This window comes from Stenella coeruleoalba (genome assembly GCF_951394435.1).
Source record: "Stenella coeruleoalba genome assembly, chromosome: X".
Lineage (NCBI taxonomy): Eukaryota > Metazoa > Chordata > Mammalia > Artiodactyla > Delphinidae > Stenella > Stenella coeruleoalba.
Genome location: NC_137152.1, coordinates 31,607,202 through 31,620,525, shown reverse-complemented (window position 1 = coordinate 31,620,525; position 13,324 = coordinate 31,607,202). Strand labels below are relative to the sequence as shown.

Here is a 13,324-nt window from a genome sequence, read left to right as displayed (position 1 = left end):
AACTACTGAGCCCGCGTGCCGCAATTACTGAAGCCTGCGTGCCCAGAGCCCATGCTCTGCAATGAGAAGCCACCGCAATGAGGAGCCCGTGCACCGCAACGAAGAGTAGCGCCTGCTCACCGCAACCAGAGAAAAGCCCGCACGCAGCAACGAAGACACAACGCAGCCAAATAAATAAATTAAAAAATAAAAAGTGGAATGCCAAAAGAAAAGCATGGGGGGGGGTGGTACATGCTACCAGAGTTCGGAGAAAATGACGACCACTTCCAACTGGAGAGAATCAGGAAACAGTTCATGAAGATGGCTAGGTGGCTAGCCACAAAAGGGAGACGGAGTTCCAAGAGTAAAGCCACGGGAATAGGAAAGACTGGAGCATCCACATCAACTATGGATAATTTGATTACATGAGAGAACAAGAAATAACCTCAGAAAAGTAAACCAGAATTACATCAAAATGACCTAGTCTGGGTAGAGCCGACATGGTAAGAGTTTTCAGCAGTATTTGGGAAGAGAGCAGGAAGAGAAATGGAGGTACTCGAAGAACCTGATTTTTGTGGTTGTGTAGATGAACAGAAGCCAAAGAATCCTTCCATTAGTCTCCTTTCACTGATGTGATTCTTCTTCCCATGATGCACTGAGGATAACTAAGGTAATCCTCAAGTAGGAGTAATTTGAGATAGCTGACATATGGCTCAGATAATGACATCCGTTATGAGACAAGAAATACACCTACAAGCACTCCATTAGGCTTCTCCAACCCTCAGTCTAGACCCACAATCCCTCTCACCCTAGTTCAGCATGCTCCAAGTCAAAAACTCTCAAGAATTTTGGATAACTATATTGTACACTCGATACTGATACTGTATATCAACTATAGTCAATAAAAAAAGAATTTTGGGTAACTAATTGCTATCTATGTACGATGAACACAGTAAACAGATATATACAGACAGATTAAATATAAGTAAATGAGACTTTCTGTAGTCATTTCCACAGAGTCTAGGCAAACACTGTACATAGGCAGTACCCTCCTTTCATATATAACGCATTCCTGAAAATGTGATAGAAGACAAATATTTCAAAGCCAATCGATAGATTCACATGTTTCTAGGGGTTTTTCCAACTCTCAGAGTCAGAGTGAAGGAAAGTATTGTAAAATCCCTAATTACACCTCACCTTTCACATACAAGCTTTATTACATACTCGCCATACTTAATTTCCTGTTTCGTTCTAATTATTTCACTCACCACTGAATAAAGTCAACCAACATAACCAATGAGCACAACCTAACCCTGTAAGGTTAAAGATTCATATCCCCAACCAGTCCCGTCTCAAAGATATTAGGTTTGAGCTCCCCAGCTGATGCACTTTTGTTTTCCCACTCACTTATAAAAGGGCAAAATACAACTGAACTTACAAATCAACACACAAGACAGTGCTGTACAAATACAGCAAAACTGCTGAAACAGAACAGTTCTCAGGCAGGCAATACCACTCTGCAATAAAAAGACACTTGCTTCATCAGCTAATGGACAGAAGTCTGAACTTGACTTAAAGAAGTCAAGTGTATGGGCTTCCCTGGTGGCACAGTGGTTGAGAGTCCGCCTGCCGATGCAGGGGACACGGGTTCGTGCCCCGGTCCGGGAAGATCCCACATGCCGCGGAGCAGCTGGGCCCATGAGCCATGGCCGCTGAGCCTGCGCGACCGGAGCCTGTGCTCCGCAACGGGAGAGGCCACAACGGTGAGAGGCCCGTGTACCACACACACACGCACACAAAAAGTCAAGTGTATTAAGTGTATTTATAGCATATTAAAGTATTGATTATACAAAAGTCAAATATATCACAGCTGAGGACTAACATGTTTCAAGTGGAAAAGGTACAGAAGTAAGAATCAGAGCTCAAAGTTCTTGTTAAGAAATCCTTCCTCTTTATATAGACACAATTATAATATACAACTGTTACCTCCTTTCCCAGTCCACAGAACGTTTTTTGGGGGGTGGGGTGGGGAGGATTAGACTGGAACCACGACTCACAACAGTGAAAATAAAGATTACTGAGAAAATGAGATAGCTAAGAAAAAACAAAAACACAAAAACATTAATTCAAAAAAGTCTGTGGCCGGGACTTCCCTGGTGGTCCGGTGGTTAAGAATCCGTCTTCCAATTCAGGGGACGTGGGTTTGATCCCTGGTCGGGGAACATGTTTGATCCCACATGCCGCGGGGCAACTAAGCCCGCACACCACAACTAGAGAGAAGCCCTCTTGCCGCAATGAAGACTCGAAGCAGCCAAATAAATGAATTAATTAATTAAAACAAGAAAAGCCTGGGGCCTTTTAGTATATATGTGAACCATCCTTAAACCTCAATAGCCACCAAAGAAGAAAAGCAACAAATGCATAAAATGAAACAGGCCAAAGAACAGTTAAATTATACTCTCGATGTTACTGCCACTGGCAAAGAACAGGAAGCCCCTTTGGAGATTGAAGAAACAAAGCAACAGAAGTGGGAAAGCATAGGAAGTGTATGGAGAATCCTGAGTCAAGTGAATGGAGAACAGGGGAAAAGAAAATTTTAAACGGTGGGAAAGTCGGAAAGTTGTATTAAAACCAACTTCATGATGAGATTTTTGAGCAGTATTTACCAAAACAGTATCTAAAAAAGGAACAGCGGAGTGAGGAAGGACCCCAAAACGGTGTCTTTAGGCAGGATGAACAAATGGCACACTCTGAAGTCCTGAAGCAGAAGTGGAGGCAGAGGACATGAGGAAACATGACTTAGTAAACTGATTAACTGATAAGAACCTTTGATCTAACACACATCCAACATCTAATAATACGGTTACTTCTACATGATGGAATTATTAGAGGTGGGGTTTGTGTGTTTTGCTCTTTGCTTTTATTCCCTTATGCTACCCAAACTTTTTCTTAATCGAATAGATTACAATAATCTCACAATCAGACAGAAGTTATAAAGAAAAAGTATATAACATCTTTAGAAAGTTTTCTATCAAATAATAAATTGGTTTAAGTATTTAATGAAATAGTTTGATAATGCCTCTTTCCAATTTAGCTTTCCTTTAACATGAGTATCAAACACCACTGCACTGCTTTCCAAATGGTGCTCTTTGTCCCCAGACTCTAGCTCTAAAGGGTTTGTGGAAATTAATTTTTAAACTCCTTCTAACCAGTATGTATGACAGGGACAATTGTGTTTTGCTCACCTTGTGTATCCCTGTTACCTGGTACAATACCTAGCACGTAACAGGCATTTAACAAGTAATTGTTGAATTTAAAACAAAGTACAAAATAAAGATTCAAGAAAAATTAAACAAAGTGATCAGCCTGATAAAAAATAGGATATGCTGGATTTCGTCTCTAAACCAGTAATTCTCCAAGGGTAGTTCCATGCTTGGGAGCTTGTTAGAAATGCACATTCTTGGGCCCCATTCCATACTTAATGAATCAAACTGGGGGCAAGAGCCAGCAATCTGTTTTAACAAGCCCTCCAGGTTTGAGAACCACTGCTCTAAACCAGGGCTGCCAAACTATGGTCACAGATTAAATCTAGCCTCCTGTTTTTGTACAGCCCACAAAATTGAGAATGGATTTCACACAGCGTCACTTACAATCAACTTGATGACAGGGAATATGAACTTTAAACCCCAAATAGGCAAAATACTGTATTACTGGCCTCCCCCGCCATTCTCTTCTTCTCATTAGACCTAAATTACAATTAATTGTACTCAACTATCATTATATTTTGAATTTCATCAATGAAAAATTTACCTAACAGCCTCGATTTTGCCTCTTAAGACCGCAAAGCCTAAAGCCTATAATATTTACAATCTGGCCCTGTACAAGAAAAGTTTGCTGATCCCTGCTCTGAACCCTGACAGTGTTATCAAGGAGAGCAACCAAATCTTTCTACACTACCTTGATCAGGAATACTCTGTTAGGCAGAACATGGGTCTAACACCATATAATTTCCCTGTCCAAGTTAATCGAGTAGACTTATGTAGAAGTTCTAAGTAACCAGCTAAGAAAAAAGACCAGAAAAGAGAGATGTAACCAACAACCTAAACTTACAACTCTCAGTAACCACCAAAGTCAGTAGGAAGGAAATGAACACAATAGGACAGGAAAAAGAGGTTTCTCCTACTCCTTTTTCTCTTCCTAAATTTTCTTCTTCCCACTTCACAGGTAGGTAGCTGAAGATGGGATCCAAGACTTACCAGCTCAAAACTGTCCCAAGGAAAATAATTCCTTCGATAACGGTTGGCCAATATGGGTCTAAACTGTTCAAACCATACATGATTGATCAGTTACAGAAAGGATAAACAGAAAGGGGCTATAATATTATGATACAAGCCGTTATAGATATTAGAAATCGAACATTCCCCCACATTTTGCCTTTGAGGCAAAGTTATTGTTTACAATGTTATCGTGGGGTTTTTTTGTTGTTTTGGCCGCACCGCATGGCATGTGGGATCTTAGCTACGTGACCAGGGATGGAACCCATGCCCCCTGCAGTGTAAGCGTGGAGTCTTAGCCACTGGACCGCCAAGGAAGTCCCAATAAACAATGTTATTCTATGCGCTCTGTACTACATAAAGGTAAAGGACAGAATCCCTGACCTTATTTATCCATTATTAGGAAGAGATTTAAGTGTGAATTATATGAGTGACTACAAAGGTCATGGAATTCAAAGAATTTAATAATTAACGTGACTTGTTAGATACAGAAATAGCTTCACACAGAAGGTAGTCTATGTACACTATCTTAGTGAAGTTACTTCACCTCGTTGAGCCATGTTCCTCATCTGAAAAACAAGGAGTTTGACTAGATCTAAGATTCCTTCCAGGACTGCTCATCATAAAAGGATTATTAGGTCAAGTTAAGTGACTCCAAGTAATAAAGAGAATTAGAAAAAAAAAAACCAAAAGACATAGAGAAATCATACAAGAAAATGATGAACTGAACGTCCAACAAATAATTATTGAATGTCTATGTGCCAGGCACTTTCTAGGTGCTAGGGATATGTCAGTGACTTAGGATCTTGAGTCTGACCAGACGGATGCCACCAACCTAAAAGAATCTGGAGAACAAATTTAATCAAAGCATCTGAACAAAATAAGTAAAACAAACAGAAAAACACACAAGCAGTGCAGAGATAACTGACAGAATCAATACAGAAAAGGAATGGCAGGAGGAACAGGTGACACCAGAGTATGTAGTTACTGGCCCCAAATTAAAAGCATCGTTAAGTATGGCTATTTCTAAAGCCAATACTAAAAGAATCCATTTCTACTGTACTTGACATTTGGGCTCACTAGAGAAGGCTGGCGTTCATAGGAAATTCTATTTAACTTATTTTAAAAAGATGAAAGGTAAAAGGAAAGTTCCATCAGCTTATACCCAAACTAGTATATTTCTTATAACAACTTAATTCAGTCCCCTTCTATGAAGCACAATAAGGAATGACAAAATTAGAGCTAGGAAGGACTTTATAGAGACCAGCTAGTCCAATGGCCCTCACTTCATATAACGTAAGCTTCTAGACAACAGTAATCTCTAGGACAGTGCCTGGCACAGGGTAGATACCCAATAAATATTTGATGAAAAGGAAACTAATGCCTTAACAGATATTAATAATGTTAGTATTAGAGCTGGAACCCTAACTCTAAGATGCTCAGTAAGAGATAATAAATAAATGTGTGTGTGTATAAACTCAGAATCTCAGATCTCTTTTTCTAAAATAAATTGCCAAAAAATAACCTAGCTGCTCATCAGAATATTTTGAGTTTTTTAATTAAATGCCCAGTTCCCACCCCAAACCTACTCAATTATAATCTCCCCAGAGTAAGACCTAAGCAAATACATTTTGAAAAAGCTGCACAGGTGATTCTGATACACAGCTGAACTAGAAAATTACTGTTAGACAGTGACTGAAAATAGAATTAGAAACCCACTGGCTATCAAATGCATGTAGAGTGTGAGAGTGTACTGAAGCCCAAAAGGTTAGCACAGGCACACTGAAGAATAAATTTAAGTGAGATATCTCGTCTTAATAGTATGCCTTTTCACACCGTATTCCTTAAAAGCATGTTACATTGATCATTACTTTCCACTCAACAGTAATAACTGAATGGTAAATTCAAACTCCAATATACATAAATATTAGGCATTTCATGACTTCTTTTTTCCTTATGACAGACTTTATAACATAGAAAATAGGACAGTGATCATTAATTTAACAGAAAGATCTCTGACAAATCTTGTGCCACATTAAGAATGCTCATAGATTCTACATTAGCAACCCCCCAATATAGAATTTAGCACAACAGACCAAGGAAATTAAGAGAAACAAACACCAAATAAAGATGTTATTACTATTTCATTCATTCCATAAAATTACCAACCAATATTGCAAAAATGCAAAATAAAACCTTTCATTTTGAAAACTTTTTGTGAAAATTACACTGATTTTAAACTAAACTAAATAAAACTCAGAATTCTCAAATTGAGATAATAAAAATTCACATGATACTAGATGTTCACTTATGGGATATGATTTAAATAGATCACTGGGAGAGAAATGTCTAGATTTTGCATCTTTTAGGAATGTTAAGTTGCCTTACATTATTTTAGTCATAAACAGACCCACCAATTAAACTATCAACCTGAACATGTTGGGAAACATATGGAAGGGGAAGAACCTGTTTGCTGCGAAGTTTTAGCATCTCCCTTGGTCAATCAAGATATTTCCCAAATTGCAAACTATTACATTTTTATTAAAATTTTAATCTAAAGCCTCTCTGGTACAGGAAACAAAGCAAAAGTCCTCATTTTTTTAAAAAAATAGTAATCAGTGTCATTTCACTAACATGGCAGAGCAGTCGAAGCACCACTGGTTGAACCTGACAGACCTTAGTCCTTTATCTGTTTAATGGAAATAATATGATCCACATACAGTGATAAATGGAGTGTTTAACATAGTGCTGGCACATAATTAAAGTCACCAAATGACAATTGTAGTGATAACGGAAAACAGTTGAAGAAAAAAACCATCTTATTTATTCACTGGAAAGTTCAACAAGAACATGCTAACAGCGATAACAATAGTTTTCAACCCTGACTGCATGAGAATCAGCCATAATCCTTTTATTTTTTAAATTAAAAAAAAATCTTTATTGGAGTATAATTGCTTTACAGTGTTGTGTTTTCTGCTGTATAACAAAGTGAATCAGCTATATGTATACATATGTCCCCATATCCCCTCCTTCTTGCGTCTCCCTCCCACCCTCCCTATCCCACCCCTCTAGGGGGTCACAAATCACCGAGCTGATCTCCCTGTGCTATGCAGCTGCTTCCCACTAGCTATCTATTTTTACATTTGGTAGTGTATATATGTCCATGCTACTCTCTTACTTCGTCCCAGCTTACCCTTCCCCCTCCCCGTGTCCTCAAATCCACTCTCTACATCTGCGTCTTTGTTCCTGTCCTGCCTCTAGGTTCGTCAGAGCCATTTTTTTTTAGACTCATATATATGTGTTAGCATACGGTAGTTGCTTTTCTCTTTCTGACTTACTTCACTCTGTATGACAGACTCTAGGTCCATCCACCTCACTTCAAGTAACTCAATTTCGTTTCTTTTTATGGCTGAGTAATATTCCATTGTATGTATGTGCCACATCTTCTTTGTCCATTCATCTGTCAGTGGACACTTAGGTTGCTTCCATGTCCTGGCTACTGTAAAGAGTGCTGCAATGAACACTGTGGTACATAACTCTCATAACCCTTTTAAAATACACCGCTGCCCAGGGCCCATACCAGACCAATTAATAAGTCTCCGGGAATGGGACGCAGGCATCAGTATATACTTTTTTAACCCCCACCCCCGCCCAGTGATTCTAACATGCAGTCAGGGTTGAGGTCCAACACATTAACCCTTTCGCAAGTATTAATGTTAGACTCTATGTTAAAATTAGAAAAGAATTTAACAATAAATACGATACCTTTCAAAGATACAGATCCTCAAAGAACTAAAACCCTGTTATCCAATTTTTTGGGAAAAAAATTTCAAGATTCAGAAAACATACCACCAATAGGGGAAATATAACCTGATTTAAACAAAGTTTGGTTCAATATTAAAATTCTGAAACTTAAGTACAAAAACAATGTTTTAAAATTGACCCTATGAAACAAAAAATAAGCTAAAAGAATGCTTGCTATGTCCAACTAATCAAGAACTTGATGACTAGCAAATTCACGAGAAACATCCATTTTCAAAAACTAAGCAGCATTATTAATATCATATCAGAAAAATTATCTTTCAGGAGATATTCATAAAATCTCTCATCCTCTTGAGATGTCAGAAAATTTATTTCAAGAGTCTGGAAGAAAAAAGATCCAAAGTAAATCCTACTGAAGCATTCCACTGATAAAACAAGGAGACTATGGAACACCAAGAGATTCCAATAATTTGGTGAAAGGTAAAATCTGCCCTTCAAAGCTACTTTCTAAGGAATTTAGATTCTCACATGTACGGTTCTTGGTGTTATTTAATCCCTCCAGAAATTTTCCTTCTCAGAAACTACCAAGGTCAGCAAATAAAAGGAAGAAAAGGCATGAGAACATTAAAATAACACGTTAAAAATTGCAAATTAAGTGTTCATGCAAAAAATATTCAAAAAAGGCAGAAAAAATACATATAGTTCAAAAGTCTTATTTTTAAATGAGAGAAAACAAAACATAACATGCTATCAGAAACATTTCGAGTTTGCCCTTGGTACACCAATCTCAAATATTTCTGGTTTTCACTCAAATCCAAACACTGTTACAAGTATGACAAAGCACATGGGTTATAAAATTGAGAAAACAAATGTTGACATCTCTGTGTATTTAACACGTAAATCTTTCAGAACTAGGAAGGCATTTGCTGAAACCAAAATGGCAGCCCACTGAATCAGTAGACCAATGAGATCTAAAAGAGTTTGTAGTCTCTATTTTTAAGTTCAAGTATACGAATTAAAAAAGCCAAGCTAGTCACGGTTAACGAATCCTTACCATATAACCACTAAGAATAGAGAATGAGCTCCAAGAGAGGTTAACTATCTGCTGAAAAGCTTCCTAATCTAAAAAACCCCGAATTCTTCCTCAGAAGTTAAGGTTTACAAACGTTATATAGACTTAGACTCATGGGTTTCCATGAAACTCATGGGTTTCATGGGGACTCATGGCTACAAATATATTTCCCTCCCCTCAAAATAAAGCATAAAAATTTAACCTAGAACTCGCTCAGTTAAATTCAAAGACTGTCTGTAGAAATTACACACACCTGTAAACTGTACGATGCAAAATCCAATTAACGTTATAACTATGGACTTTGCAAAAAAATAACAAGCTTAATTTAAGCAGCTTCAGTTGAAGATCTTAAAAGTCACTGTGTAAGTTCCAGTCGCCCCAAAAATCCATACAAATATTGCAAAACACGTATACACCTGCTCCATAACTCTTTAACTTAATATTTCACAATGAATGAAAAATAAACCGTTTCTCAAACCCGAAGCGTCACATCACAAGAATTTGAAGGCTTTATCATTAACAAACTCGTACATACTAATATTCTTTGCAGAAACAGTTAAAAATAGAAAGGTGGTCGGTCCAAACTCGCTTGGAAGCGATTTCTGCCTCAAAACATCTTTCGCGGCTTTGGCCCTCCATAAATAAAAGAGGGCGAAGGAAGCGAAGGAGGCCGATAACCCGGAACCCGGCTCCGGCTCCCAGACCACAGGGCCCAGGAGAAGCTGCGGGTTATCGCAGGAGGGCGGGGGGAGGCGGACAAGTCGTCGGGCCCGATAGCCAGGCGTAGCCGAGGCCTAGCTCTACGGCTCCAAATCACTCCACCTCAGTAATGGCGTTTGGTGTCAAGTAGAACGAGACCGGGAAGGAAACCGGCCGCGAGCCCGCCGAGCGCCGGGCTGCAAACCCTGGGACCTGGGGGCGACGAGCCCCCGGCGCCGACCCGGCCCCGGACTGCGGATGCGGGGGCTGCACGCCGCGCCCGGAGACTCCATCCTCCGACGCGGCCCCAGACAGGACGGGAAGGGGGAGGAGGAGGAGGGACGGAGCCGTCAGCCATTTTCCCTTACAGTCCAAAACACACAGACACGCTCCCGGGACGCCGGCTGGGCATGGAACGGAGCCCCGCGGCCCGCCCCGCGCCGCGCGCGCCCGCCCCGCCCGGGGCCCAGGCGGGAGAGCCGGGAAGCCCCCAGCCCGGCCCGCGGCCGCCGCGGGAGGAACCGCGCGTACGCACACCCCCCTCGCCCTCTTCCCTCCCCTCGATCCAGCTGTTGGCCCCGGAAAAGCGCGTAGTCCCGGCGTGGCTAGCTACCCACCGCACGACACAGGCGTCTTCTCTTCAGAAGCAGGACACACAGAAGCGGCAGCAAGGCTCAGTCCCGGGACAAGGCCGACCGTGGGTGCATCCCAGGCCCAAGGGTGACGGGCGACAAAGTGTGTCGAGAGGCTGCAGGCGTAGGGACCAGGGGGCTGCACAGCGACGCCGGAATTCGCTGCTCGCCGCGCCCGCCCTGCAGCAGCGGTGGCCGCGGCCGCCTCCTCCTCCTCCTCAGCCGGCGGCGGCCCTCTTCCCCCTTCTCGCCTCGGGCTGGGGCTCTCTCTGAGCGCAGACGGGCTCCGGGCGGTGCGTTTCTCCTGCGTCACCTCCTCCTGCTCCTCCTCCCGCAGTGGCGGCTTCACCTTCCACTGGTCGCCGCCTCTGTCCCCGCTCCGGGCCTGGTCGCTTTGCGGCGGCTTGCTCCTCGCTCCCGGCGCCGAGCAAAGCACCGGGCGCTGAGGCGGCCGCCTCCCGCGAGGCCTGTGAGCTGAACGGGGAGGGGCTCCGCGCGGCAGAGGCCCGGACGGGCCGGGTGCAGGGAGGTTGCGGCTCCGGCGACGGCGGAGACTAGCTTCCGCAGCCGCGGCTGCCCGTCCTCCTCAATATGGCGGATCCGGCAAACCAAAAAAAAAAAAAAAAAAAAAAACAAAACCGCTCGGCCAGTGGCAGCGGCGGTAGCGGTAGCAGCAGCAGTGGCGGCGGTGGAGGCAGCAGCGAGACGGCGCAGACTCCCACCAGCCCCAGCACCGCCCAAGGCCCTGAGGTTCCCCGCCCCCGTCGAGCCCCGCCCCGCACGAAGCCCGCCCGCTCTAGGCCCGCCCCGCACCAGGCCCGCCCCTCAGCCCTCCTCCTCCTTCTCCTCCACCCCACCCCCCTTCTCCCTCACCTGCTCCTTATGCTCCCTCTGGTCCCCCTCCACCCGGGGCCGTCTTCCGCCAGGGAGGAGTGGCGCGTGCGTCCGGGAAAGCCGGGCCAGGCGTGAGACGCTTGGAATTCGGGGAGCTGGGGTGGGGGAAGGGACGAAAATGCGGAAAAGATTTTTCAAGCAGTACTGTTTCTTTCGGCCGGCCCCTCCAGGGTCGCACTACGGCCAGGAACTGTGTTTCATACCCCTCGCCTCTGGAGCAATGTGAGGGCAGAGGCGGCACCAGGGCGGGCAGAAGTGGGGGAGGGGAGGCCCGAAAGGATCTGGCATACCACGCCGGGGAAGGAGCTGGGAGGTCGGGATTGGCAGGTTGCGTGGCCAAGATAGAGTTAATCGCGCGAGCCAGAGTCGCGTCGCTCAGAGTTTGACTTGGACCGCCTGTTTTTGTTCCATTGTGTTCCGGCGCCCCGCCGCCGAGTGCCCGGATGATGACGTCACCAGCCTCCCCTTTTTCCGGGATTGTGGGGGGAGGGGTATCGGATCTCGATGCCACGCGCTGGGCGGTCGCACCCGCGGTGGCTGGGGGTCCCGGCGGCAGAGCTGACCCTCGTTACGTGTCCTGTGAGCCGGCCAGGCCCATGGGGCGGGTACCTTGGTGTGTGTGGGGGCAACGGTGCGAGGTGCTGAGGGCCGGCCACCTGCTCCTCGCCGATAGGGAGAAGGTGTGGCTTTCTCCTGCGGCGGGAGGGGGGAGTTGGGAGTGGGGGACCTTCTCCCTCTCCAAAGAAGCAGGTGCTCTGAGAAATTCATTCACGTGATTCTGCAGCACCCGCACCTGAAAGCACTTGGGTTCCTTCACAGCCTGTGACCGACCACCCTTTGGCCGTAAGAGCCTTAAAACACAGCAGCAAAGAAAAAATTATAAGGTGCCACTGATGGCATAGCCACTAGGCAGTACTAAATGTACCAAGATTAGCCTCTTTTTGCCAAATCATTAAGACAATACAGTGTTAGAACCCGGAAGGGCTTTATGAACCCATGACATCCATTATGTCATGGACTATTTTCTACATGTTTATATTCCAACGTGAAGCCTATCAAGCTAATCTCAAATAAATGGAGTGCAAGGAACAATACAATCTCGGCTGCCCAAATGAAGAGAAAAGAAATGCAACTCCTAATTTAAGCACGGATATCCTTTTGACATAAAAATGCTTGTGGACACCAAATTGCATGCAAAATCATAGCAAAACCCTATAAAACATTTTGTGTGGAACAGAGTTGGATTTAGTTACGCTATAATTATGTTACTTTGTAGTACAAAGTTGTTAAAATGGAATCCAAACTAGGGTAACACTGGGAGAGCACAATGATACCAGTATCTTAAATTTTGAAACCACTTCCCTATATAGTAGTAGACTATACAAAGTTTTCACCATAAAAATCACCTAATAAGGTGTCCAAGACACAATTCATAGGCCTAATAATTCACACCACATTTTATCTTGTTTTTGTAATTATTTCCATGAATGGCTTGTCTTCTCCACTAGCTTATGAGCTCCTAAAGAGTAGACTACCATCCATGTACACTGTAAGTTTGCTAAGTGCATGGTTGTTTTATTTAATCCTCAGAACCTGCCCGGTGAGATAGCCAGAACATATATTACTATCACTGAGTCTAGATAACAGAAAGGGTAAATGATTTGCCCATGGTCACCAGACAGGATTGGTAAATGTTGAACACAGGTCTTTAAACCCTATCAAAAATGCACCTTTAAAAGGATGTCCCCTCTCACCAATTGTATTCAAGATTGTACTTGTGGCTCACATGAGGGAAAGAAAAAGAACTGTAAGGCATTCAGGTAAGAAAGGAACGATTAAACTACTTCTATTTGCAGATGACATGATCTTGTATATAGAAAATCCTGGGGAATCCAGTATAAAAAACTATTAGAGCTAATAAATGAGTTTAGCAAGGTTGCAGGATATAAGGTCAATACGTTAAAAATCAATTATATTTTTATGTACCAGCAATAAACAATCTGAAAATGAAA

General features: G+C 43.3%; 1 protein-coding gene across 5 annotated transcripts in view; it reads right to left on the bottom strand.

The window, feature by feature from the left end:
- USP9X (ubiquitin specific peptidase 9 X-linked) overlaps positions 1-11,737 on the bottom strand; it is a 126,557-nt gene extending 114,820 nt beyond the window's left edge. Inside the window, exons 1-3 of one of the 5 annotated variants that reach the window (XM_079910462.1) lie at positions 11,603-11,737; positions 11,292-11,407; positions 10,404-11,000 (exon numbers count right to left, since the gene is read on the bottom strand). The gene's annotated coding sequence lies outside the window, so the exon portion shown is untranslated. Of the gene's footprint in view, positions 1-10,403; positions 11,157-11,291; positions 11,544-11,602 lie in introns of those variants that run through there. The other 4 variants (XM_079910463.1, XM_079910464.1, XM_079910461.1 and 1 more) reach the window with 4 other exon arrangements.
- Positions 11,738-13,324: the final 1,587 nt, after the last annotated feature.